The following is a 6,528-nucleotide window of genomic DNA, read 5'->3' as shown; positions in this document are numbered from 1 at the left end:
GGATTGTGAGAGCTAGGGTATCAGAAGTCTCGTATGAAGCAGTCTGTCCTAGAAATGGCTGTAAAAACCAGAGTGGGACAATGACAATGGCCATGGACATATCAACACAAAAGAGGGCAATTTTTACCCCTACACAAAGAACTGCAGGCAGCTAATGATGGCTGGGAGAAGAAGTAAGGCTCTGTCATGGATGAGCCCCCTTATTGGTTGTCCAGTGCAGAGGTCAGCCTCAAAACCATACACACACCAGAAATAAAAATGGACTCAACAGATTGTATTTATGTATATTTGTGTTCATATACATATACATGTATGTATGTAATAATAATAAACAAAAAGAGGTTATCAACTTGAGAGTTGGATGTCTAACATGATAGAGGTTGCAGAGAGGGCAGGAAGGGGAAAGTGATGCAGTTCCATTTCAATTAAAAACATTTTTTTAAAAAGTATTTGAACATTTAAAAGAAGATTATCAAGGTCTGGGAGCTGGAGGTATGGCTCAGTAAAGTGTTTGCTACACAGGTATGAGTTTGAGACCTGAGTGTGTCCCCAGCATTCATGTACAAAACTGGGCACAGCACTATAGGCCTGTTTATATGTGTCAGTGCTTATAGAAGCCAATGGACGGAGTCTAATACCCTGGAACTAGAGTTACCAGCAATTGTGAGCCACCTGACATGAGCACTGTTAACTGACCTCAAGTCCTCTGCAAGAGCTTCCTAGAGCTATTAACCACTGTGCCATTTCTCCAACCCCCAAAGACACTGTTCTAGAGCTTGGAGCAAGCCCTCCTCAGACACTGAATCTGCCAGACTTGACCATGCACTATGGGAATGTATGCAATACACTGCTTTTTTCAGTTTGTTGCTGAGTGTCTTAGTTTGGATTTGTATGTCTCTGAAGAGACGCCATGACCACTGCAGCTCTTATGAAGAAAACATTTCATTGAGGGGGCTGGCTTACAGTTTCGGAGGTTCAGTCAATTATCATCTTGGCAGGGAACATGGCAGCATGCAGGCAGAGGTGGTGCTGGAGAGTGCTACATCTTGCAGGTAGCCCGAAATCAACTGACTGTCATACTGAATGAAGCTTGAGAAAAAGACCTCCAAGCCCTCCCGCACAGTGATACACTTACAACAGAAGATGTAGTCCACATTAAAGACGTGCCCTCCAGCCTCAAGGTTTGGATTAAACTTATTCCAGGCTCCGCCAACAAGACCAGACTTCCTCTGACAAGGCTACATCTCCTAATAGTACCCTCGCTATGATCTTAATGGGGCCAAATACATTCAAACTATCACACTCAGTCTAAGGTATTTCACTACAGCAGCAAAGACGGACTAAGAAACTTAGAAATACTACTGCATATATCACTGCTTAAGAATTTATCTAAGCCTTGCAATACTAGAGACAAGTCTGGGGTGGAGACCACCCCCCACTACTAGAGACCTCTCAGACCAGGAGAAGTGCAGGTAGGCTGCCTCCCCCCAGACTTCCACGCTCTCTCACTATCCAGGCTTCCCTCCATCCTATCCCAGTCCTGCACCCTCCTACTTGCAGTGCCCCAGTCTCCAACAGGGGCAGAGATTGCTGCTCTACCAGAGTCCAAGCAGGCTGGGAGAAGTCCAGGTGGGCTGCCTATCCACCAAACTGCCCCTCTCTCTCTCTCTCTCAGCCTCTGCCTGTAGGCAAATTGCTAGACAGTCTTATTAAAAAAAAAAAAAAAAAAAAAAAAAAAACAGAGCCAGATATCAGGGTTAAAACCTGAGAGATCAGAGGAATAGGAAAAGCCATAAGCCAACCTCACCTTACCGACCCTCAGCTTCCAAACAAAACCCACACCTATATGCCTTACTGTTCTGCTATCTCATTTGCTCTCTCTGTCCAGCTACATCACTTTCTCTTCTTGCCCAGCTCTATTACTTCCAGTCTGTCTGTACAGACCTCCTAACCTTTGTGGCTAACTAGGGTTGGAATTTAAGGCATGTGCCACCATGCCTGGCTCTGTTCCCAGTATGGTCTTGAACTCACAGAGATCCAGACAGATCCCTGTCTCCTGAATGATAGGATTAAAGGCTTGTGCTACCATTGCCTGACTTCTATGTTTAATATAGGGGCTGGCATTTCCCTCTGATCCTCAGATAAACTTTATTGGGTTGCACAAATAAAATATCACCGCATCTGCCCACCCTATCCCCAGTCCTCCCACCTCCTAGTCACCATATCCCAGCTAGGGCAGAGACTCCCCTATCTACCAAAGATCAGCCCATCTTCAACTGGGAAAGAGACCCTCTGCTCTACCAGAGATAAGACAGACTGGCAGAAGTCTAGGTAGGCTGCCACCCCAAAACCTCCCACTATCTCACTATTTCGGCATCCCCCCCACCATATCCTTCAGTCCCACCCCCTTCTAGTTGCCTTTCCCCCCAGCCTCCAACCGGGGAAGAGACTCCCCACTCTACCAGAGAACAAGCAGGCTAGGAGAAGTCCAGGTAGCCTGGCTGCCCACCGAACTCCCCCACCCTCTCAATATCTCAGCATCTCCTCACACTGCCACTAGTTCTATCCCCTCCTTGTTGCCTTTCCCCAACCTCCAACTGGGGCAGAGACTTCCCACTCTGCTGGAGACCAAACAGACTGGGAGAAGTCCAGGCCACATAGACCAGACGACCAGAGAGGAAACAAAAACCAAGGAGCAAAACACCCATCCAACAAAGTCAAATTCAGAAATCAGTACCTAGCCCTTTAATTACTCTAAACCCAGATGGCTAGAGGCCAGCATAAGAACACAAGAAACAATAGCCAAGGCAATATATCACCACCAGAACCCAGCAATCCTACTACGAGTCCTGAACTTATTCCAACACAACAGAAGCACAAGAAAAAAGACCTTAAAACTACCTTTAAGAAGATGCCCTCCCACATCCCCCACCCCTCTTTGCCTGTGGCAGGTGGGAGAGCTGTCCCTGCGGTCGTGAGGGTGAGAGAACTACAAACAAGAAGCTTCTTGTGCCCATGTAGACACCTCCTTCCTTTATGAAGGCACTTAGCACTATGAACTTTGCTCTTAGCACTGCTTTCATTGAGTCGCGTAAGTTTTGGTATGTTGAGCTTCCATTTTCGTTGAATTCTAGGAAGTCTTTGTTTCTGCCTTGACCCAGTATAGAGTTATTCAGTTTCCATGAGTTTGTTGGCTTTCAGTTGTTTCTATTGCTTTTGAAATCCAGTTTTAATGTGTGGTATCTGATAAGATAGATGGGGTTATTTCGATTTTCTTGTGTCTGTTGAGACTTGCTTTGTGACCAAGTATGTTGCCAATTTTGGAGGTTTCATAGCTGCTGAGAAGAAGGTATATTCTTTTCTGTTTGGGTGAAATGTTTTGTAGTTATCTGTTAGGTCCATTTGAGTCATAACATCTGTTAGGTCCATTATTTCTCCATTTAGTTTTTGTCTGGATGATCTGTCCATTGGTGAGAGTGGGGTATTGAAGTCACCCACTATTAATGTGTAGGGTTCAGGTGTAACTTAACTTTTAGTAATGTTTCTTTTACAAATGTAGTTGCCCTTGCATTTGGGCATAGGTGTTTAGAATTCAAACATCATCCTGGTGGAATTTTCCTTTGATGAGTATGAAGTGTTCTTTCCCATCTCTTTTGATTAATTTTGGTTGGAAGTCTATCTTGTTAAATATTAGAATCAGTACACCAGCTTGCTTCTTGAGTCCGTTTGCTTGGAAAACCTTCTTCTAACCCTTTACTCTGAGGTAATGTTTGCCTTTAATGTTGACGTGTGTTTCTTATATGCAACAGAAGGATGAATGAATCCTGTTTTTGCATCCATTTTGTTAGCCTGTGTCTTTTTATTAGGGAATTGAGTCCACTGTTATTGAGAGATATTAATGACCAATAATTGTTAATTCCTGTTATTTTGTTGTTGTTGTTGTTGTTGTTGGTGGTGGTGGTGGTGGTGGTGGTGGTGGTGGTGGTGGTGGTGGTAATAGTGGTGATGGTGGTGGTAGTGGTGGTGTATGTATGTTTTCTTTTGATTTTACTGATGTGGGATTATTTATTTCCTGGGTTTTCATGGGTGTCATTAATCTCCTTATGTTGGAGTTTTTCTTCTAGCACCTTCTGTAGAGCTGGATTTTTAGATAGATACTGTTTAAATTTGACTTTGTTATGGAATATCTTTTCTCCATGTATGGTGATTCAAACTTTTGCTAGGTATAGTAGTCTAAGTGGGCATTTGTGGTCTCCTAGAGTCTTTAAGACATCTGTCCAAGTTCTTCTGGCTTTTGGAGTCTCCACTGAAAAGTTGGATGTAATTTGAATAGGTCTGCCTTCATGTTACTTGGCCTTTTTTCCTAGTGGCTTTTAATATTCTTTCTTTGTTCTGTTTGTTTATTGTTTTGATTATTATGTGGCAGAGGGGATTTTCTTTTCTGGTCTAATCTATTTGGAAGGAAGATAGGATAGTAGACAGGAAAATTGGCAGAGGAAATGTGAGGGATGTTGAAGCAAAGCCAGAGATAAAATCATAGTATAAGCTTTCATATACATGCTTTTGGCAGTAAAATATGAACAGCAAAATATTTATATATAATTTACATATATATCACTTTATCAGCTTGTAAGTAGATAATTGTGATCAAATGCATGCATCCACAATATACTCACCAGCTCCTGGTAGCTTCTATTCTAGTTTTTGCCTCTATGAATTTACCTGTTCTGAGTACCTCATACAAATGAGACAAAGCAGTACTGTCACTCTGTGTGAAACTTACTATCCTTAATACAATTTTTGAGGTCTATAAATGGAGCATGTACAAAATTACATTATTTATATGGCTGTCATAGTTTCTAGCTGCCAATTTGACATACCTGGGAAGAGGGAACTTCCACTGAGGAATTATTTCCATTGGATTAGCCTTTGGGCATGTTTGTGGGGCACTTTCTTGGTTTCTAAATGAAACACAAGGGCCATCCTACTGTGGGTCATATTGTCCTTAGGCAGGTGTGTCTGAACTGTATTTAAAAAGTAGCTAAACACAAGCAGAAGGCTAGTAAGCAGCATTCCTCTGTGGTTCCTTGGCTCTAGACTCCTGCCTTGAGTTCCAACCTTGGTTTCTTTCAATAATGGACAAAAATAAACCCTTTCCTCTTCCAGGTGCTTTCTGTCAGTGTTTTTATGACAGCAACAGAGACACTAACTAGAACAATGGCTAAGCTTTGCAATATGCACATGTAGCACATTTTACAGTCCCTGTTTTATCTATCTGTTCATCTCTCTGTGGACAATAGGATTGTTTCTTCCTTTTGGCTGTTAACATGCTATTATGAGCACTAATGTACAATTACCTACTTAAAGCCCAGATTTAATTTCTTTTGGACATTTACCTAAGAGTGGACTTTATGGGAGCCATAGTACTTCTCTGTTCAACCTTTTGAGTAGCTGACAAACTTTTTTCATGGGGTCTTCATATTGGTGCAATCTTTTAATCCAAGTAAACTAGAAGGTTGTATACATAACCTAAAAGGTCATATGGAAGAAAGATAGAGTTGGTGCTATCCTTCCATTTATCAACAAACCCAATGTCAAAATAAGGAAATCTTAATACGTCCAAAGATGGCTTAGCATTCAGGATCGATACAACTTAGTTCCTTCATGAACTGCTTTAACAAATGCCTCATCTTGATGCACCAGAGGACAACAGTTGCATGGAAATTATGTCCAGGGATGGCGTAACTGAAGGGTGACCCCAAAGAAGGACTCTGGGTATGAAGAAGTTAGGAAGGCATTAAGTAAAATAGTGATGCTGTCTTGTCGCACATTGTGGGAATATTTATGAAAACAAAACTTTTGCCAGCTAAGCTATGACATCACACATTGGCAGTGCTCACAACACAAAACATCCATCTTTCAGTGATGCAAATTCAAAAGAAATGCATCTCAGACTTGAAATAGTGTTTTGCACTATGCAGTTGGCAGTCTATCACAGTGATGGTACTTTTTTGGTTCAACTATTTTATTTATCAAGCATAATGAGCTCCCTCACCTGCAAAATTCAAACCTGTAGGATTGGAACACTGTCTGAGGAATGAATGCTGACCAAGAGATACTATGGCACTTTAAACAATACTTTTCATCCATATGTTACTCTAAATATTTCATTTTTAATAAACATAAACGTTAGGTTTTCTGAATTCCACTTAGCTGAGATCTGAAAATTATGCTCAGTGAGTAGTTTTAACTCTTTCCTAAGTTAAAGAAGTGATTAAGGAGTAACCTACCATGGCTGTATCTCTTAACATAATATCTGGTAACCTCTATACTGTTTACACAGGCATACATATATATATGTGTGTGTGTGTGTGTGTGTGTGTGTGTGTGTGTGTGTGTAAGATGGTAGTTATATGTAATTGAATTGGGGGAATTTGTTGAGACAAAAGTTGCCTTAAAATTCATCAAAGACATCAAAAAGCAAGTATTTGTCAATCACAACAGATTGAAGGAAATACCAAAAAAAAT

The sequence above is a fragment of the Onychomys torridus genome, chromosome 2 (assembly GCF_903995425.1).
Source record: "Onychomys torridus chromosome 2, mOncTor1.1, whole genome shotgun sequence".
NCBI lineage: Eukaryota > Metazoa > Chordata > Mammalia > Rodentia > Cricetidae > Onychomys > Onychomys torridus.
The sequence above is the reverse complement of the archived record's forward strand: the minus strand, read 5'-3'. Positions refer to the sequence as shown.